Raw genomic sequence first — 22,018 nt, 5'->3', positions numbered from 1 at the left:
GGTCCACCTGACCAAGAAGTGGAAAGCATCTTTGGCCAACTTGTCAACCTTGTGAGGGAGGCTTTAAATTAGGTTCAAAGGGGGCAGGTGACAAAACCCACAAGTAAGCATAAAAAAGGCGACCTTAACAGAGGGCTAGATGTTGGGGTGGGGGAGATTGAAGGGAGGGGAAATTACAGTAGGATCAAAGGAGGAACAAGAGGGAAATCAATGGGGGAATCTGCTGAGCATCTTGGATGTCTATACAAAGATGCAAGGAGTATGGAGAATAAGCAGGAAGAACTGGAAGTATTAGTAGATACGCTGAATTAGGACTTAATGGGTGTCAGAGAGACTTGGCAGGATAAGTCTCATGATTGGCATTTTGGTATAGAGGGGTCTAGCTTGTTCAGGAAGGACAGGCAGGATAAAAAAGGAAGGAGGTGTAGTGTTATACATCACAAATATAAACACTTGTTCTGAGATCTGGAAGGAGGTGATGTAAAGTACTTTACTAAGTTGCCTAGAAAGAAAAGGAGTACTTGTGGCACCTTAGAGACTAACCAATTTATTTGAGCGTAAGCTTTCGTGAGCTACAGCTCACTTCATCGGATGCATACTGTGGAAAGTGTAGAAGATCTTTTTATATACACACAAAGCATGAAAAAATACCTCCTCCCACCCCACTCTTCTGCTGGTAATAGCTTATCTAAAGTGATCACTCTCCTTACAATGTGTATGATAATCTAGTTGGGCCATTTCCAGCACAAATCCAGGGCTATTACCAGCAGGAGAGTGGGGTGTGAGGAGGTATTTTTTCATGCTTTGTGTGTATAAAAAGATCTTCTACACTTTCTACAGTATGCATCCGATGAAGTGAGCTGTAGCTCATGAAAGCTTACGCTCAAATAAATTGGTTAGTCTCTAAGGTGCCACAAGTACTCCTTTTCTTTTTGCGAATACAGACTAACATGGCTGTTACTCTGAAACCTAAGTTACCTAGGGAGGTTGAAGAACAGGTTAGACAAACACTTGTCAGGAATTGTCTAGGTTTACTTCTCAGTCTAGGGGCTGGAATTGATAACTTTTGATGTCTTTTCTGGTCTTGTATTTCTATGATTCTATATTGTTCATGTGTAGAATTCAGTTTTTATGCTCAATAAGTTAATTAAACACCTTACTATTCAAGGAGTGTTGGAGTTCCTATTCAGCAAATGGAATTCCCTGCTGCTTTTTCACTTATGTTAAATGTCAAATATAATTTGGCATAAATACCATGAAGTCTATCACTGTCTTTAGAGCAACCTTGACAGGTGCTTGTATGTATCTACTTGATAGGAAGTTATAGGGAATGACAACTTACTGTTTAGTACATCACTACAAATTGCTTGACAAAGCTTCTTTTATGAACGTTTTAGATTTTTATAAGTATTGTATAAAGAAAATACACTCTTTTGTATAATTAGTAAAGATAAGCCCTAGAGTTTTCCCAGTGAAATGTAACTGTCTCCATTTTTAAAATCCTCTAAACCCACATCTGGTTCAGAAGATAAAAATTAAGCTTGGAGCTTTGGGTTCCTGCAAGTTCCTTGGTTATAGTATATAGCTCACAGCTTTACTACATTAAATAACACCATTGTTTTAATCATATCCAGTCATCAAATACAATTCCTGTAGTTCCTTTTCTAATACTGAGCACTATCTAACAGCCCAAAGGTGTGGTGTGAGAGAGATGAACCCTCAAAGAGGGTCCCTTACTGCCTCTTTACTCATGGGAATATCGAGGCCCACATGATGCAAACTTTGATCTGTATTATAAAGTGCATTCCCACATTTTTGTTGTTTGTATTGCAGTAGTACCTAGAAGCCAAACTAAGATCAGGGCTCCATTGTGCTAGGCATTTTACATACACATAGTAAGAGAGAGTCCCTGCTCCAAAGAGCTTACCATCTAAGTAGACAAGACATATGAAAGATAGGAAGGGAACCAGAGGAAAAGTGACTTTCCCAAAATCTCACAGCAGATGATTGACAGAGTTGGGAACAGAACTCTGGTCACTTTTGTCCCAGCCCAGTGCCCTATCTATGTGATGCTCTCAATATGTCGGATCTCAACTCCCATTCTTTGGCTCATTCAGTCCTGCTTCTGAGCTTTGGATTGGAATAGAAATAGGGCCAACCAACACAGGGAAACTGAAAGGGACTTCTGTAACTCTTCTAGCTGCGTCAAAGAATATTTGGGATCTAAAGTTTCAATAAACACACATGGGATCCTTCAGATAGGCCCGAATCATATCATTTTCCTTATAGACTCTCCTTTGAACTATGCAAACCAGTGCTTAAATTCATCCAGAGGTAAATATTTTCAAACCCATGGGAAACCCTGCACTTCCCATGGAGCTGAAAGCCCGAGCCCTGGCACACCCTGTGGTGCAGTAGCCCTGAGCCCTGGCACGCCCTCCTGCACAGGGCTAAAGCCTTGAACCCCCAGGGCTAAAGCCCCAAGATGGCTGCCCCGCACCTAAAGCCCGGAGCCCTGAATGAGTTGGGTGGAGGAGTGCTCTGGGAAATAATCTCTGAGAATTTAAGCCCTGATGCAAACCTAAATAATGTCAACCAAGAGATCTGTGCCAGATGGGCAAAATGAAGGTGAACGTCCTCCTCTGACAGGTTTCAGAGTAACAGCCGTGTTAGTCTGTATTCGCAAAAAGAAAAGGAGTACTTGTGGCACCTTAGAGATTAACCAATTTATTAGAGCATAAGCTTTCGTGAGCTACAGCTCACTTCCTCAGATGCATATCGTGGAAACTGCAGCAGGCTTTATATATACACAGAGAATATGAAACAATACCTCCTCCCACCCCACTGTCCTGCTGGTAATAGCTTATCTAAAGTGATCATCAGGTGGGCCATTTCCAGCACAAATCCAGGTTTTCTCACCCTCCACCCCCCCACACAAATTCACTCTCCTGCTGGTGATAGCCCATCCAAAGTGACAACTCTTTACACAATGTGCATGACAATCAAGTTGGGCTATTTCCTGCACAAATCCAGGTTTTCTCACATCCCCCCCACCCCCATACACACACAAACTCACTCTCCTGCTGGTAATAGCTCATCCAAACTGACCACTCTTCAAGTTTAAATCCAAGTTAAACCAGAACATCTGGGGGGGGAGGGGGCGGGGTAGGAAAAAAACAAGAGGAAACAGGCTACCTTGCATAATGACTTAGCCACTCCCAGTCTCTATTTAAGCCTAAATTAACTCCTCTGAGTTGGCCAGTTTGCTGCAAGGGGAAAATTTCCTTTCTAACTAATCATCGGCAAAGCCTATGCATTATCACAAGGATCGCTCATCACGATATCAATTCTTTGGCTAATCAGCAAGGAAGAAAATAAACAGCTACCCCCATATTTCATCAGCAGTGTAATTACTCTTACCAAGCAGTGACTGGTGAAACAACGCTGTCAGGTCATCAAATTGCGGGAACAAAGAGGCAGAACAGTTTCCCCTGCTGATGGGCCTTTATCCTCGACACACAGTTATTTGGGTTACTAACCTGCCAAACACACATGCCCCCACTTCCAGAGTCTTGCATGAGAGATCTGAACCCAACACCCTTTGGTGCTTGGAATTCTCCCCCATTGCTCCTGTCACTGGGATCTGCATTCTCTACCTTTACCCTGAGTAGTAGTTTAAATCTTTGTTTCCAGTGACAGAATTACATAGTTTGCGCAAGTACTATGTCGGTTTTCCTTGTTACCTGATCTTTAGATTATGTGTTAATTATATTGATTACTGAAGAATTCCCAGTTATCACTTTGAGGGTTGCCAGGTTCTTGCCTCAAGATCAGGCCCCATATGATTCAAATTATTATATAGTTGGGAACCCTGATGTGCACAGTTGCAATACTCACACTATATGAACTCTTTTATAGTTTATCTGTTCAAAGTTCACAGGCCTCAAGCCTTGTGCTAACTTGTTGAAGCTAATGTCTTACAGGATACAGGCCTGTAGGTGTCTTCCGTTACTGCTGAATATAATGCAAAGCAGTAAATATAATAAAGGCAAACTAGCCAACTGGGCTACAGCCTTACTTCACTTTACAAGGGAAAATCACAGCAGATATTTTGGAAGGGATTATGCTGCTTTATTGCTTTGAAATATACAGTGGCTTGTAGGAAAAATGTCTTGGCTTTTTTAGTATTAAAATTGACTTCAATCTGTAAATTCAGTTTCTAAACTTGGGGGAAAAATATAGTAGGCAAGTAAGATTACCTTATACCTTTTTCTACTCAGATAATCTCATTTAAATAAGGACACACTTGCTACACAGTCAAATAACTTAGTTTTCTGAAACCGTTTAAAAGTAAGAAACCATGTAAGAGTTCTTTGTTATCTGTATACTCTGCACTTAGAGCTTAATTTAATATTTGAACTCATATGATCTATGATAGAATATTCTCTCACTCTTGCATTGTACTTTTTTTTCACTGCCCCCCGTTAGCCTTCTGTGCTGCCCAAGGTATGTCTTTGCATCTCTCAAAGCTGTCATGGAAGTTTGTTCAACTGTTAACCTTCACATCCTTCCACCCATACACAAACAAAAATCTTGACATGCTAAAAGTAATTGGAAATAGAGAATTAAAAAATAAAACCCAAATCAACATGGAAATCATTGCTTCCATGACAACCATGGCAAAATGCCAACCTTTCTAACAAAAGAAATGTCTTTCCCTAAGAATTGATGCAAATTGAAATGCGATCGAAATAATGGTTAAAAACAAACACATGCTAATCTGGTGAATAACTTACCCCAAAGACAACAGATACATTAGCAATAAAGTATTTAAAATAATTTACTTCCCCCACCCCACGGTTAAAAGTTGGATCAAAGGCCAGATTTTTATAGGTACCTAGGGGCCAGGTTTGTAAAGGTATTTAGCCACCTAGCTCCCACTAATTTCAATAACAGGTGCCTAAATATATTTTAAAACCTGGGCCGAATCCCTGGCACATGGGGGTTTATCCCCTGTCCAGAACACACAAGGAGGTTGTGGGTTTTTTGGTTTGTTTAGTGTTTACCATTGCAACTCTGGATTTTCTTGTTATCCATATAAATGTTTAATCCCCCTGTAAATCATGCTGAGCTCATGACACAATGATATATCATGCCAATGAGTCCCACAAGCTAACTGCATCGTGTGGAAAAGTATTTGCTTTACCAGTTTTGAATTTTCCACCCTTCAGTTTCACTGAGGAGGGAGGATGGTCCAGTGGATAGGGCATTAGCATGGACTTGGGAGACCTAAGTTCAGTTCCCTGCTCCACCACAGACTTCCTGTGTGACCTTGGGCAAATCACTTAGTCTCTGTGCCTCAGTTCCTGACCTGTACAATGTGGATAATAGCACTTCCCTAGCTCACAGGGGTATTTGGGGGATAAGATTTTGAGATGCTCAGATACTGTGGTGTTAGGGGGCCATGTAAGTACCCTAGATAGATAAATAGACTGTCCTCTTGTTCTTGAATTAATAGACAAGACAGACAAAGGGCAGGAGGAAAAGGAGAGAGAAACAAATGACTTGACCAAGATCACACAGCCAGTCAGTGGCACAACTGGGAATAGAACCCTGGTCTCTTGACTTCCAGACCAGTGTCCTGTCCCTTAGAGCATGCTAATAACTATAACACATTCATTGGTATGCAGTAAACAGTGCCATATTTTGTAAAACTGTCATATGTTTATGACTGATTTTTATGGCCGTGTTTGCAATTAACAGGGCAGCAGTAAAAGCAACATGCCAATGTATATAATGCAGATGGGTATGCAGATAGCCGATTATTAATCACCAAAATGTAGCATTCCAAAGGAAAATAATAAAAAGGGATGTATGCGGAGGTAAGTGAACACTTTCTCAGTCATTTTACTTGAGTCTCCCTAAAGGTGATCTCCATATGACTGCATAAAACACTCGTGCAAATTGATATCCCCTGGAATAATTTTTTATATAGAAAGCACCTTTTTAAAAAAAAAAAAAAGTATTGTACGAAAGTTTGCGTTCACATTCATCCTGGTTCATTTGTTTTTCTTTGAATGGCATATTCAAGTCTTGTTTACGAGAATCGCTGGTTAGTTCTCCTCCCTTTTACCCTGGTGTAAATCAAGAACTGGAGTGATGTGAAGAAGTTATCACAGCGTGAGTGAGAGAAAAGCAAGCCCTGGAGATGCATACTGCTGCAGGTGTTTATGCCATTGCTAGAAGTCAAGGTTGCTAAATAACCTCTACATCTTGTCCAACACTGAATCACCTGAACTGCTCCTCCTCCTCATTTCTGACTATGCTGCTGAGAGCAAGGTTGAATTGAGCAAATGGATCCCGAATGCATTGATTTCTGCAAGTCACGGTGCACTCTAATACAGCCAAAACCACAGTAAATTGTCATGTCTTTAATTCTTTTCTAAACACACTTTGCAAATAATTCCAGCCAATATTTTCCGCACCAAATTGTTCAAAGGTTACCGGGAAACTCATGGCAAGCATAGCTGGATCTGATTACACTGAACAACCCTCAAATTAACACTTGAAGACGGGCCAGCATCTCGCTAGGTTATATCAGTGTGGGGGCTATTCAGTTCTGTGTTTCATTGACAGATGGTCTGGACACTGGTAATGTGCTGTTACTAATCAGCAAACTATTTTCTGAATTAAAAATTATAGGGAAAATCCACCAAAGCTCATACTAAATTATAAAGGGCATGAAAAATGGTTGTGTTAACGGCATTCTCTTTATTCTTTAATGGCACATTAAATTATATGGGGAATTAAGGGTTGGCAGTTAAGCCTAGTGGTTAGATCAGAGACCAGGGTGAAGATACCTGGTTTCTATTCTTAGTCCCACCACAGTGTTCCTGGTGATCTTGGCCAAGTCACTTAACGATTGTGCCTCATTGCCTTCATCTGTAAAATGGGGAAGAGGATGCTACTTTTGTATTGTGCTTTGAGCTCTTCCATTGAAAGTAAAAGTATGTAAAAGCAAAGTATTATTACTCCTGGTGAGTAACAGAGAGATACTCTTTTGTTTTGCAAAACAGTAATGAGAGAGAATTATGTGCATCTATTTTGGTAGATAAGATGCACTTTCTTCATGCTGAAATATTCATATCTAGGGCTACCTGTCCCTTCAAGTGACTGAAGAAACTGAGATTGTGGAGTTCTGTGTTTACTATCTTAATGATTTCATATCAGACTTTCTCAGTTTGCAAGTCATAAGAGGATGGTTTGAAAACTGCTGGCACAGGCATTTAAAATTAAACTTGGTCTTCCATTCTGCATATTGAATCTAACTTTGTTTGGCCAAGGGTTAAGGATTGGGCTAGTAGGTGGCCCTGGTCTGGGGCTAGGGATGGAGCTGATAGGGCTCCTCGAGCTAGGGCTAGAATTGGGGCCAGAAGGAGGCCCCGAGGTAGGGTTGGGGCTGTTCCTTGGCCTTGGGTGGGATTAGGTTTTATGCTGATTACAAACTGGGCTAGGATTAGGGATAAGGCTGGATGATGGCTGTAGGCTAAAGTTAGGTCTGTGGTGCAAAAGAGGTCCTGGGGTATGATTAGGATTGGGACTGAGGATTAGAGTTAGGGTTGGGGCTGGTTGGCAGTTTCAGGCCTGGGTTAGACTTGGGGTGTCAGGTGGTGGTCCTGAGCAAGAGTTATATTTGGGATCTGTTGGTGGTCCTGGGTTAGTTTTAGGATGGGGAGGGTCACATGATGTCCCTGGGCTAGGGTTCTGTTTGATGCTAGTTTCCACTCCACTGCAATAATGCAGTTGACTCAGTGTGGACATGGGTTTACCCAAGTGGAACACATTGCAAGGTTTGTGTTTGCTTTTGTTAATTATTCCTAACAGCCAACTTCTAAGAAATCTAGTTTTTTTTATCTTATTTATCAACCAAGCCCACACGCCCTATGGCTCACTTTATTCTTTTTCCTCCTCTAACCTGTTTTGAGTTTGAAACACTAAATGTTCTATGGAATTGCTATCCCCCCTTGTATGTTTTTTCATTGGATATCTATATCTGCTCTCTCTGGGTGCCTTTATCTCTGAACCTCTTCTACTCTAGTTTGTTGTGATGCATCTTCCAGATATCTCTGAAACAGACAATTCCTCAAAGGAACTTCTGAATCTTCTCTACACCTTACCTATAGCTCTGCTTACTGTACAGCTAAGTGCCTTACACCCTTTCTCCACATGCACCTGCCTTTCCTCAGCATTCATAATATCAAGCAGACTGTTTCCCATTTGACTGGATCACATATGGCGTAACTCAGGCTTTTGCCTTGAGAAGAACATCCTGTAATAAAGATCACTGCCACATGAGGTCATTGGGACTGGTACAAAAAGCCAGGACAGTTTTATAACCGCTAATAATATATTAAGAGCTATGGAAGTTGAAACTAAGGTCAATCAAATCTCATGCCTCAAGGGATAGCTTGATTGCCTATGGGAGCGAGGGAGGGAGTTTTTCCACCCATCTGAAGTATTGTGTAGGTGCAGTGTGAGTGGATGCTTTTTGCCTTTCTTTGCAACATCAAGTACTGGTTACTGCCAGAGTCAAGGTACCAGACTAGATGGACCAGTGACTGAATCAGAAGTGGCAAAAACTTTTACGAAGTATCTTCAGGCAAATCACTTTATTCCAGTATCATAAGGGAAATATTGCAAGGTTATATAGGATTTGTACCTCCTATGTACCACACAGCACCCAAGATAGGAACACTATATAGTAGAGGCTTGATTCGCTGCTTGAAGGGTACAACGAATGAAAACACATGCAAAAGGAATTTGCTTTTAGTAAGCTGTGCTTCTCAGCCTCGCAGCTCATACTGGAAACAGCTTCTCTTTGCTGCATCAAATTCACTGATGTGCAGAACAGATTAATTATTAATCATGCCCCTATTTTATGCGTGTCATTACCAGAGCTGAGAGAAAAGAAAAGGAAATCAGGCAGGGTTGAACTGGAAACGGGAATGCACCTTTGTTACTCAGCTGTAATCATCACTGAATAGAACAGAAGTTTCTCAGTCTGAAGAACCCAGAAGCAGGTAATAACGCTGGGGTTAGGGCTTTATATTTCAGTGATGTGATTTTTTTTTTTCAGAATAAGGTTAAAAATCAGTCCAGAGCTAGAACTGTACAAGTAACAGAGGCACATTGGTGTGGTGGCACCGAAGCACTTTTAATTGTTTTCTTCTGTTTCTCTTCATTTATGCGGCAGTGCCAATGAACAGGGCCATGCAAAAAAATGATTAGCTACAAGGGCAACATAATTACCAGTCGGAGAGATTTCTGGTATGAAAAAAAAAGCAGGAAAACCATGTACTGAACATAGAGTGGGCTTGATTCCCCTCTTCCTTGCAACATGGATAGTAGTAGTAATAGCTGGGCAAATCTTGGTGCAAATCTTGGTGCAAAAGACTCCCAGATGAGATAGTGTGTTTGTCTGTGGAAGGCACAGTCAAGCCATGGAGAGGAACAAGAGCCCACATTCAGTGTCTGTCTGAGAGATGGAAGCAATATCTGCTTTTCCAAGGTAATCATCTTTAGGATAAGATTGTAACTCCCCCTGAGTCCTGCTCAGGAGAGTAAAAGGGCAGAAGGAACCCGCTTATTTCCCTTATCTGGCTACCATATTGTGGGTAGCATCTGCAAGGCCGCTACTCCCCCTCCTGTGTACATGGGCAGGTAGTGGACGAGTGACAAGATCAGGAATTAGGCAGATCCTTGAATCAATCTTCTTTTTTTCTTTGCCTCCTCCCCTCTGCCATTCACTGTCCACCACAGCTGAGCTGGCATGGAGGGGGAAGTAATCAGCACCAGAGGTAGGGCTGGTGAAGCTTATTTTCTTGATCTCACAGAGCAAGTGGAAAGGGGCAGGCAAGAACAGATTGTGGCTCTTACTCAATAAATGGTTCCTGGTCTGTTCCTGGGCAAACACAACTATGCACTTCCCCTTATTCGGGACTTGTGGCAAAGCCATAATTGAGCCCCCAAATTGTTTGGTCACCGCTGAGCAGCTGTGCAGTTTAAATAAGTGACAGAACATTTTTTCTCTTACAAAATTATATATTTATTCTGGTCTCTGTGTAATAGAGAGGAGCTAGGACTGAAATACTAAATGAGACTGGAAGGTCAAATGCTACCTAACCTATCTCCAGACTCCTAAAAACCCAACTGTGAAGGTCTACAAAGTTTATCAGCACAGTATAGGAAAGCACCAGTGTTGGGATGACATTTGATCCTTAGTATCTACAGATGATATGTTGTTATACTCACTACAGAAAGTACAATACATAACTGATGGTACATGACTGAGCATATAACAAGATAATCCAGAGTGCAATTCACAAGTCTGCTTCTTTACTCTTGAGTTAATGAGTAAATAGGCCAGCATTTCTTCTAAAGGCGCATTCATTATAATTCTAATTACTAATATGTAGAAGCTTGATTTGCATATTAAAGGACGAAACACTCTTATCTGAGATGTGCTAGCATACTTGCTTAGGAAAAAATAAAAGCAAATATATTTTCCCCAACAATTAGTGTTTTGTTCTAACTTTTTAAAAATGTCTTTAGAGTATCAAATAGCTGACTGTGTATTTTTTGTTATCAGAATAGATCGCATTTTAAATTAAAGGGTTTTTAAGCATTTCTTTAGATTCAGCAAGTTGTTCTGATGATGCAAATCTTTTCAGTGGATATGTCAAACCAAACCAAAAAGAACACATTGATTTTTATTATTTCTTAGATTGTAGCCATACAGGGGCTGAAATCTTGTCATCTTGTATGTCTGTAAAGTATTGAGCACATTTTGATACTTCATAAATAATTAATAGTAAGAGTGTTTATAGAAAGCATATTACAGTAATAATCCTTCTCATTCATTTGCTTTATGTGATCAAAAGTGTTTTACAAACATTAATATATAGAGTAAATTTGAATCAGTAAAATTATATCCAGGCAAGTTTATAAAATAGCCTACAGTGGAAAATCAGAGTAGCAGAATGACTATACAAACATATCCTGCAGATTTCATTGTAAGAATGACAGCCGCAAAATATGGATATTAGCTGTGTTAAACCGGATTCAACAACATTCTGACTTTCAATGGTAAATAATTAAAATCTGATACAATAAATAACAGTTGTAGAACCATAGGTGTTTAATTTGTGTCAAAGCACAAAGAGACTGTTTTAACATATGTTGAAACAAGTCGTATTTGTAATTCTAACATTTTAGTTGCTATTTTAAAACAAATGTGTTGCAGAAATCCCTCTAATCCAAGTGCAAGTAACAGACAGTCGAGAGGAAAGGACTGCAGATTCAGGTGTTGAAAGAATTGCCATTCAGGAAAGCAAGTTCTTCACATTTTTAGCTCTTTGAAGCAGGGGAGATTGTCTGTTTGTACAGCACCTAGCACAATGGCATCCTGGTGTGTGTCTGGGATGCCTGAGTGCCACCGCAATACGAATAAGTGTTAATTTGCGTTAAGTTAATTACATACGTGATTGCTTTCCTGAATTGGGCCTCACACAGTTGACCTTATGATTTAAAACAAAACGCACCAAAACTCCAGGCTGTTACATCTCTGCCGTCTCAGATCATAATGGACTTCAGATAAGACCCTGAGCTTTTGGTGTTACCATGGGAGGTGGCAGAACAATAATGTGCGCAACTCTACAGTGAGCATGTATATATTGTATACTGCCTTTAGAGGGCAAACAACAAAAATGAATCTATTACATCCATTATAATCCTGTACTGGCCTCTTGTGCAAGGTACAATGATGTTATATGGTCATAGTTCTAATGTAATTTCATTTAAAACCACCTACCACTAGTGCTTTTCCTCCATTGACTATAACGTTACTGACTATTTAGGGTTTTAACAGTTTAAAATGTTGAGCAAATGATCTTTCCAATGATCTCCATCAAAATAGTCCACTGGGTAACTGCAAAAATATAAACGATTCTGCTCGTTCCAGTCCCCCCGTGTTGGGAGGCCACTTTGCTAAAGTTTTGTGGCTTTTGCCAAAAGAGCCAGGCCAGTTTACTTTGGTCATGATACTCAGAAAAATTGCCAAATATTAACATTAGAAATTAATTGTGTATGTGGGGCTGAGCAGACATTTTATCAATTAAGAATGTCTCTAAAGAAAACAGAGCTCACAAATATGCATGCTTATAGTGGTGCGTTTTCTGTTAATGTGGACAACAAACACTACAGATCTCACCAGCCCACTCAACATCCATCAGATAGCCATAATTTTTTTGCTGCTACTGCAAAGGGTATATATCTACACTGTAATGAAAAACCTGTGGCAGCGAGTCTCAGATTCTGGGTCAACTGACTCGGACTTACGCTGCAGGGCTAAAAATAGCAGTGTAGCCATCCAGGTTGGAGCTGGAGCCTGTGCTCTGAAACCCAGCGAGAGGAGAGGGTCTTGGAGCCTGTCAAGGTTCCTCCCCCACTCTGAACTCTAGGGTACAGATGTGGGGACCTGCATGAAAAACCTCCTAAGCTTATCTTTACCAGCTTAGGTCAAAACTTCCCCAAGGTACAAAATATTCCACCCTTTGTCCTTGGATTGGCCGCTACCACCACCAAACTAATACTGGTTACTGGGGAAGAGCTGTTTGGACGCGTCTTTCCCCCCAAAATACTTCCCAAAACCTTGCACCCCACTTCCTGGACAAGGTTTGGTAAAAAACCTCACCAATTTGCCTAGGTGACTACAGACCCAGACCCTTGGATCTTAAGAACAATGAACAATCCTCCCAACACTTGCACCCCCCCTTTTCTGGGAAATGTTGGATAAAAAGCCTCACCAATTTGCATAGGTGACCACAGACCCAAACCCTTGGATCTGAGAACAATGAAAAAGCATTCAGTTTTCTTACAAGGAGACTTTTAATAAAAAATAGTAGTAAATAGAAATAAAGAAATCCCTTCTGTAAAATCAGGATGGTAGATACCTTACAGGGTAATTAGATTCAAAAACATAAAGAACCCCTCTAGGCAAAACCTTAAGTTACAAAAAAGATACACAGACAGAAATAGTTATTCTATTCAGCACAGTTCTTTTCTCAGCCATTTAAAGAAATCATAATCTAACATGTACCTAGCTAGATTACTTACTAAAAGTTCTAAGACTCCATTCCTGGTCTATCCCCAACAAAGACAGACTATAGACAGACACACAGACCCTTTGTTTTTCTCCCTCCTCCCAGCTTTTGAAAGTATCTTGTCTCCTCATTGGTCATTTTGGTCAGGTGCCAGCGAGGTTACCTTTAGCTTCTTAACCCTTTACAGGTGAGAGGAGCTTTCCCCTGGCCAGGAGGGATTTCAAAGGGGTTTACCCTTCCCTTTATATTTATGACAGAGCCCGCCCTGCAGCCTGAGCTGGAATGTCTACACCGTGAAGGTGGAAGGAAATACATTGAATTTGAATTTTTTGAAAAGAGAGGTTTTATTGATTCTTGGGTCTCCAGTATTGATAATACACCGACCAGATTATATTCTTTGCCACACATCTAATTTAGCAAAGTCGCTCACCATGCAGTTTGAAATCTGACTGCATGAAATACATATCATTACTAAGAGTGAAAAAGAAAATTCATGGGACTATCCGCAAGAACATTTGTTGAGATGATAGAAGTTGGATTTTTTTCACAAAGTCATCCAATACGTTCTTCATTGCAGTTATGTATTCATGGGGAAACGGCATTCCAAGTGGAACCTATCAAATCATCATCTTTATCTGGTCTCTTGGTGCATGATCATGATCTCAAGAGAAACTCATCTCATGTTTCCAATAACAGATGGCAATGGATACCATTTCAACGTCATTCATTGCATGGTAGTTTATGTATGTTTACAATTCTAACAGAAATTCAAAACATGGCTCCTAGTGAGCCTTGAATTTTTATATGTGATGCTTCCCCACCACAAAGCTGCTTGGTTTTGTGGGTACAAAATTATTGCCAGACATATGACACGGCTTTTCATTTTGCTCTTCAACCTGAGGCATGTTTAGGGCTCCATTCATTGTCCTGGGCTCATTTTGGTTTCCTGGCTGTTGCTTTGTAGCTCAGAGATTGTCATTTTGATGTTCGTTTCCATCTTTATTTGAATGATATACAATTCACTTTTCTTGAACACCATTCATGGTCAGCGTTTCATTGTTCCTGACTGCCTTCCTAAAACCCAGAAATAGGCAAGCTCTGGTTCTCTTCAGTTTCACCTCACTGATACTCAAGGGCTTTTCTTTGGCCCTTTATTATTATTTTGTTTATTTTAATATACCAGCTTGATTCTGATCTTGACTAAGTGATACTTACCACACCTTGAAATATCATCTCTAGTACATTACTGTGCCAGTACTGTCTGTGATTTTACAATACTCAGTGACATGCTCCATGTGTCAGAAGACGCAAAAAAAAAATAAATAGGTTCTTTGTTTAAAAGGTTGCTTCACCCCCACCCCCCCATGCCGAGGCTTAAGGCTGTCCTAATTTTCTTTCTCCCTTATTGTGAAGAATCCTGGGTCAACTGCAAACCATACAATACAAATCTAACTTGGTTGCTTTTCTTGTTTTATCTCTGTTTTTTTATTCTACTGTACATGTCTTCAGTCCATTTGATTTTTCTGGTCTCTGGTGTGGAGCTCCTGAAGTTGAAAGGCCGTGATTCAGTTAAGCCACCAAACTGAAGTTATTGCTGTATGCTGAAGGGTTTGTCTTTTGCCAGTTGAGGATGCTGTTACATTCTTGTGTTAGTCTCAGATTCTGCAGTGGTCCAGGAAGACTCTATATTGAGTAATGTCCCAAACCAAAACCCCAGTGTCTCCTAAATGTTGGACTATATGGATTTTAAATAGCTGTTTTTCCAGCTGCTAAAACTTTCCTTACTTAGCTTTTACTCTGTCTTTATGCAGTCACACCCTCCCTGAACCCCACTGGAGTTTGCTTGAGTGAAAACTGAAAAAGAACGTCAGGATTTGACCTACTCTACAAGAGTAAAAATTGTTTTGTGATGACTAAAGGCCCAACCCTGCATTCTTTACTGAGGCAATAGCTCCGTCAGCTTTGTTAGCCCTCCTTGGCACCTGGGCACTGACACCTGAGGTACTGAGCATCTCCTGTAAAGTCAGTGGGAACTGAGGATGCTCAGAACATTGCCAGAGGTACTTAGCACCTCACGGGGTCTGGTCCTTTAAGAGTTAGCTGTGCAGAAGAGTTTTGATCTGGTTAGGATTAGCTCAAGTTCCCTTTAGGGGGAAAGATTCAGGCTACAGGCTGGGAAATAACACTCTAGATGAGGGTAGAGGCCTAGGTTGCAATTCCAGGTCATACAACATGGCTAATGATGTTTTCTATCCCTAGATGGATCAGGAGATTATTCACAGGTTCTGTCACTTCTGAGTCAGGACATAAAAATAAGGGTACAGGTCAAAACCGAACTATCTTAATTAAGTTGAAATATTAAAACTCAGTGAAATTAACTCACTCAGAGTCACTGAATCCCAGTGACGTCTGAATCCATTTTAAATGCTTAGACCTGCTCGGAGAGTCTTCATGAGGGATCATGCTGGGTGCAGATGGTTCCATTTACAGGTGGGCTGGGAACCTTGTTTGCTGACAGCTGGTGTTTGGCAGGTTTTTTTCCTAAATTTTTGCATGGCTTGCACAGAAAATGATCTGCCCCTCATGCTGCCAGTAAATCAAACCATGTGCTAGTGTAAAACACTCCATGTGCTAGTGTAAAACACAGAAATGGGAGACTCTTTAATACTTCCAGGAAGGGCATCTACATGAATTTGAAAGCTCTTTGTTTCCTAGAGTTCTTAGTTGTGTGAAATGAACAAAAAGGACAAACACGCTTTCTCTCTGAAGGAAGTAAAGTGAGGTCTCACACTCTGTGTTTTTTTCCAATGAGATATAGCCTTATCTGATCCTCAGCTGGGGTAACGAAAGAGAAATCTTCTCAAAATGATCAGGATCACAAAATGTTAGCACATCAGAATTGGGTGGCATTGCAATTTGATTACAGATGTATGGAAAGTCCTCTATCACCCTAGGCAGAAGATGATGTCCATGAAAACAGAAAAATAATCCATCCTCAACAAATCACAGAATGAACAATAACAAGGTACCCTACAACTAGTGAGCTTTTCAGAAATCAGGATGTATTAGCTAAACTAACCTTAAATGATAACATTATTTCCTACAAATCCCTTTATTTATAATCCATTCTTCTTCTTAAATCCCCTTTTATTTAATTCATTACTCTACTCTTGGGAAAAGGCAGATTAATAATGCTGCTCTGTACAGGATAGGACATGCATATTTATGAAACCTCATGAATTATTCGCCAAATTGAGCCAAGTCAACATTCATCTTGGAGGTAAGCAATTAAAAGTACTTTCTTGGCTTGTGAGATAATCAATCAACTGAAATTTCAGTTCTTGATCTCATGGTTTGAAATTCAGTTTGACAAAAAGTAACATTGCAGAATACAAGACATCCCTGGTGTGGGAGAATGGGACCTTTAAATTTTAAATATTAAAGGTTCTTTCAGGATCATAAAATGTTGTGTTTTATAAAGGTGCCATATATTTTTTTAAAAGCTGTCACTGTGGAAGGTTCAAAAGGAACGCTGGACTTTAAATCTAAATTCAGAAATAAAAGATTCATGTTTTACAATGCATTTGACTTATCTGTGGGGTGAGAGGAAAAGTTTTCTGCAAACGCTTTGGAGGGCAAGATTAGAATTCAAAAGGACCTTGATACATTGCAGAACTGGTCTGAAATCAACAGGATGAAATTCAGTAAAGACAAGTGCAAAATACTGCAATAAGGTAGAAAAAAATCAAATGCGCAACTAAAAAAATGGGGAACAACTGGCTAAGGAGTAGAACTGCTGAAAAGGATCTTAGGGTTATAGCTGGATCACAGATTGAATATAAGCCAATGATGTGATGCATTTGCAAAAATGGCATTCTGGGAGATATTAACAGGAGTGTCGTATCTAAGACTTGCATATGGTAAGCCTTCATCTGGAGTATTGTGTCCAATTTTGGGTGCCACACTTTAGGAAAGATGTGGACAAGTTGGAGAGAATCCAGAAGAGAGCAAAAAGAATGATAAAAGGTTTAGAAAACCTGACCTATGAGGAAAGGTTAAACTGGAAATGTTGAATGAAGACTGAGTTAGGGACTTTATTACAGTCTGTAAGTTTGTTAATGGCTGTTAGAAAGAGGACTGTGATCCACTGCTCTATATGTCCAGTGCAGATAGGACAAGAAGCAATGCGCTTAATCTGCGGCAAGGGAGATTTAAGTTAGATATTGGGAAAAACTTTCTAACTGTAAGGGTAGTTAAGTACTGAAATAGGTTACCAAAAAAGGTTGTGGAATCCCTGTCATCGAAGGTTTTTAAGAACAGGTTAGACAAACAATGGTCAGGGGTGATCTAGGTTTACTTGGTCCTGCCTCAGTCCAGGGGACTGGACTTGATGACCTCTCGAGGTCTCTTCCAGTGCTATATTTCTATGCTTCTGTACTGTGGAAAGTAACCAATATGTATAGGAAGTATTTCCATGATTGTTATTAGATTTACAAAGCATTCTACTTGATTAGAGCTGTTCAAAACTTTTTCAATGGAACGGTTTTCTGTCAAAAAATACAGTTTCTTCAAAATCAAATGTTTGGGGGAATGCATCAACTGCAATGAAATTTTAGCTGGAAAAATGTCCAAATAAACCATTTCAACTTTAGCTTTTCATTTGGATAATGTTGAAATATTTTGTTACAATTTCATCATTTTGATTTCATTTAGACTTTTCTGTTATATCATAAAAATATTATATACATGTTATTGTATACTATGTTTTGACTTTATAGAAAGAAAACATTTTGATGACTCTGACTCAACCTTTTTCAAAATTTCTGTTCCACAGGAAAATTTTGCAATTTGCGGGTTTTCAGTACAATTTAGAACAAAAACAAATTTTGAAATGTCAGAATTTCCTGTGCAATAAAAATTCCCGTTTCCATCAAGCCTTAGTTATGATCCACATTTTAGTTTTTGTGTGCCCGACTTTAGCCACCTCAGCGAATCACAGCAATGTTGAGAACTCCAGCAAAACAGCTCTGTTCAAACCCTTGATCACACAAGCTCACATAAGCTTATGCTCAAATAAATTGGTTAGTCTCTAGGGTGCCACAAGTACTCCTTTTCTTTTTACACAAATGTGAGTTAACCCCAAATGTAGAATTCTAGGGCTGTCAGCTCCATGTGCCAAGTTGGTTTTAAATACCGGCATGAGACACAAGAGGACCAAGGGGCTTGATTTTCCATTGCTTTGCACTTTGTTTAGTTATTTGCACCTTTGTAAAGTGAGTATATAGTGGGTATATAATACTAACAGAACGGTAGCTTTATGAACTCACTTTGCACCAGTGTAACTGACCACCCAAGGTGCAGGGCAATAAAGAATCAGGCCTGAAGGGTCTAAGGCACTGCCCCTGCACTATGGGAGTAAAACTGGTCCCATAGGTAGTCAGGACTAGGTAGAATTCTAGAGCTTAAAACCAGCACCTTGAATGACACCTAGAAACTCATCATGAACCAATGCATCTGTGGATAATGTAGTTTTGGTTATACAGTATTTTCAGCATATAGGTCTTATCCTGACATTTATTTATTATTAATATGACTGAGAGACTGGTGCAAAAAAAAAAAAAACCCTCCATAAATAATCACTTGAATTTTAAAATAAATTCATCCCAGCCATGCTCACATCTTACAGCTATTCATGCAAGAGGGTCTGCTTTCAGAAATGGTGAGTTCACAGGCACCATATGTCAATCTTGCATGTGCAAATAGTACAGCAAAGCAGTTTTTAAATGTGCCGACTTTCTGCAAAGACTGACGCCTGCTTATCTATAATCACTGTGAGTTGTCCCATTGACTTCAGTAGGGCTACTGCCAGTGCATAAAGTTTAACACGGGAGTAACTCTTTGTACGTGTGGGGCCTTAGATTGTACGATCTTTGGGACTGTGGCTGTCTCTACCATACGTTTTTAGAGCACCTGGGACATTCAACCTGGATAATCCTGTAATGTATTACAGTGCATTTGCATTACAAGTCCCCACCCTGGTGTTTTTCCATACAATCCACCATTTGTTGTTGTTTGTTTGCTCCAACCTCCTCCTGCTCTCTCCCTCCCAATCTCTTCACTTTAGCCTCACTTCACCCTTGCCCTCCTACTTTGCCCCCTTTCTCTTCTCACGCTGCTCTGTCACCGCCGTCCCTTCCTTTTTCTTTCCATTTAGGTAATCCCTGAGCTAAATCTCACCCCAAAAAATGCAATAATGGAAGTAGATGTTTGTCACCATAATATTGATAGCTCTGCTTGTCTGTTCTATCCTTTCCCCTTACCTGTTTAGACTGTAAACTCTTCAGGGACTCTCTACTACTCTGTGTTTGGACCCAATCTCAGCAGGCCCCATGGTACTATTATAATTCCCATGATGAAAAATGTTTTAAAATTAATCTACACAACCCAAACTAGTTTCAAGTTGAAAACAAGCCTGAAAACTTCTTGCCCCACAGTTTAAATATCTTGCACAACTATTGCCTGAATCTAGCTCAGTAACCTTTATGTTCTTGATGCTACACTTAACAAGATGCATGCCTGATGAGAGTTGCATCAGACTTATGTATTACTGGGCACATATTAGAACTATTATGCTGTACTCTTCCCACCATTTCATGGAATAATAAGAATGAAAAATGCCCAGCCTCCTAATACCATTCCTTTCAGGCTAATGCTTGCTGCTTAATCTTCTGAAAGGGCTCTCTCCTACTGTTTTCATTTGTACTGTAGGAGAAAGCAGAACAAAATGCACAGCAATTAGCAAATGACTGCCCTATGAAAATGTGTGCCATAATCCTTTTAATTTGAGAAGAGTATCTTGCAAACAAATTTAAGAGGGAAGGGGTTTGCATAGGGTATAATTCCACCAGTTCATCCAGCGAGCAAGAATGAACATATATTTCCAACACACTGAATCTTTCTTTGCCACTTTAACCGCCTGTATTCTAAAGAAAACAGTGAATTCCATAATACTGCATACAAATGCAATGTAAATTCAAATTTATATTATCTTGATATCTGACAGAACGATAAATTGAATTATGCAAGTTGGCATTTGTTAGGCATTTCACGAGTATTCTGGGGGTGTGAAGCCTCAGTGTTTTCCCCACTCCAGTTTTCCTTAAATGAAGGGAAAACTCAAGCACTGTGCACTGAAGGGCACATTTCACTGCACAGATAATGGTTAAATTTCTCCTGCGCACTAACAATGGCTGACTTCCTGCTGAGCAATTATTATTTTAGGGGAAGAGAACACCAAAATGAAAGCAAAAGTAAAGTCTTCATGAAAGAACACCTGATGCAGGCATGTAAGCTGCCCTCCCCACAGAGGAATCCCCATGTAGCGAGAAAGGTGTGCTAATCACTGGGAAAAAAATCTCCCTGCAGATGTATTGGTGCAGCTCTGGTTGTGTAGCAATATGGGATGTGGCTGCAGAGGCCAAAGGGATCAGCCTCCACAGTAAAAGGCAGGGACTTTTGGTCTCTTTTATCTTAGAGTTATGAAAAAAAAATGGAGTTGTTAAACACAAGCTCTGAGGACTTTAATGCAAAGAATAGCTCACCTGGGATGCTGTGGCCCCCCTCTTTCAGGGCATACCTTCTCTGCACCAGTAGAAAGGAATCAGTGAATTTGTTTAAGATAACCTATGCTGATCTCTGTTCTCCAGCAAAGCTTTAGCAACATGTTCAAGCTCTTGTACAAAATGGTATGACCTGGTTTTATGCTTGTTGCCTTTGTCTTTCATACACATGCTGCTAACTGTTTTACATATCCAGGCAGTCAATTGCTGACTCTTGTCTTTCACACTAAACTCAAATTAATGTTACAAAGCAAAATTAGAGCATGATCTGGGAACAAGAATGCAAATGTGATTTCACGGCACTGTGATCAAGAAGATACAATTCCCTGTATCAATATAGGCTTGAAAGAAGGTTCTGTCAGAGGCATGAAAACAAAAATACCTTGTAATTTGCTGGCATATTAATATGTTCCACCTCTCCTTCTGAAGTCTAAAGTATTGTTTTGTGTGCCAGGGACTGAGACGGCCTCCTCATTGCTGCATTCTGACCACATATTTCCAGTGTGATTCTGGATGTCCCCAGATTTTATTTGCTCTTAAAAAAATAGAAAACCCCATTTCCTCCCCTCCCTGCTGAGTTATCACTGGATTAAGTAGTTCTCCTCTACAAACAAAGTTACACCTTTACAATTCACTCCCATTCTAAAAATGTCAGCCATGAGATATGTGGGTGAAGTATTCATCAAGGCATTAAAAAGTCTGTCTCTCTTATAGATTCCTTTTTAAAAGTTTCCAATAGGACTATGGGGTGTGTTGTTAAAAAGCTGCCTAAGAGATCTGGACACCCAACTTCCATTAAAATTAATGGAAACTGGGTGACCAAATCCTTTATGTGGTTTTGAAAATCTCAGCCTTGGAGTCTTTTAATTCTAGCTCTTAGATTGGGATGAAGGTACAGTCAGCAGTGATCAAAATCTATTACTATCTGACGGGTGTTTAGTGGCTGCGCTTTCTGGACAAGTGCTTGTGTAATAAAGCGACTACCACAAATGGGACTAACTTGACATCATTACTGACCGTCTCAGCAGAAAGGCAAAGGAATGATGGGGCACAGACAGGTTGCGGGAGAGGCATATTTGTGACACATTTTGTGGGGGGTAAAACTTCCCACCTATGCAGAGGTCCAGCACAAGGTATATGGGTCACTTAATGTAGATACTAATCCTGAGTTCAGTGGGACCACTCACATCAGTGTTGTAGGGTCTTGATCCTACAGCTTGCATGGGACCTCGACATGAG

This window comes from Lepidochelys kempii, chromosome 14 (genome assembly GCF_965140265.1).
Source record: "Lepidochelys kempii isolate rLepKem1 chromosome 14, rLepKem1.hap2, whole genome shotgun sequence".
NCBI lineage: Eukaryota > Metazoa > Chordata > Testudines > Cheloniidae > Lepidochelys > Lepidochelys kempii.
This window is presented reverse-complemented; position numbering follows the sequence as displayed.